A 1,193-nucleotide genomic window follows, 5' to 3' on the forward strand; every position below is an offset into this window, starting at 1 on the left:
GTCATGTGTAAAGACAAACTAGAGAGGAACATTTAAATAGTAAAAGAGTGGGTTCTTAAAACTCTGTTTTCTGGTATTTCCAGAGTTTCCTAGAATCTTTATTATTCTCCTTTCTTGCAATCACAAGTTTCCTGTATGTACAAGTGTGTATGTGTGTGTGTGTGTGTGTTTTGCCTTTGAGCCAGAACAAGCATTGTTCAGGGGATATTCCTAACTCTGCACTCAGGGTTTCACTTCTGGAAGCTTTGGGGATCACTAGGATGAAGGGGACGGAACCCAAGTTGACTGTGTGCAAGGCAAGTATTTGCTGTACTTTCGCTGTGCCCCTTCCTACATAAATTTCTTCCAAAAATACCAGGAGTCCTGTACAAAGTCCCCCCCACACATAAATAAGTATCTTCCTTCAAAAAAAAAAGTAAAAATTAAAGAAAAAAAATCTTTACCCTCAGTATTTTTCCCAATAGCCACAGGTCACCCACTCAGGAAGAGATGACGAGTGGAGGGTGCTTTGAAACTTGACATGAGGGAGATGACACTCGTGATCTGAAAAAAAAAACAGTATTTTGGTGGGACAGACAATGAAGTCTGTAGGGCACTTGCCTTGACCTGGTAAATTCTCCGCGTACCTATGCGCCGCAACAACACCAGCAGGAATCATACCTAAGCCTAGAGCCAGAGGAAGCCCTGAGCATCTCCGGGGATGCCCCCTCCCCCCAACCACACCAAAGAACCCCCAAACTAAAAATAGCTCCAAGAGAACATGTTCACTGGCAAACCCCAGTCACCTGCAGGTCCACTGCCCCCGAATGTCATGGACCAACATGGCGGCAATGAAAATGATGAACAGCAAGGGGACCCTTGCCATTGGGGGACAAAGGGGGCTGCAGCTCTGCCCTTCAAATCTGGAGGTTCTACAGCTACGAGATAAGGGGCAAAGTCTTCAACATGGGACTGTCGGGAGGGTTGGGACAACCAAGCCCCCTGCCCTGTGCAGGTCCCGCACCCCCGTGCTCAGCCCCAAACTCATACAGCCTTCCGCCGCCCCCGAACACCGGCCGCTGCCCCAATACGGAGTTAGAGGCCATCGTGGCCTCAACAACCCCCCCTGCCCCCGTGACCACGCGCTCACACCCGCAACACCTGTGCCCCAGTAAAGCCCCCACCGTGCCCCCCAAAACACCGAGTCCCCCTAA

The sequence above is a fragment of the Sorex fumeus genome, unplaced genomic scaffold (genome assembly GCF_029834395.1).
Source record: "Sorex fumeus unplaced genomic scaffold, SorFum_2.1 ptg000134l, whole genome shotgun sequence".
Taxonomy (NCBI): Eukaryota; Metazoa; Chordata; class Mammalia; order Eulipotyphla; family Soricidae; genus Sorex; species Sorex fumeus.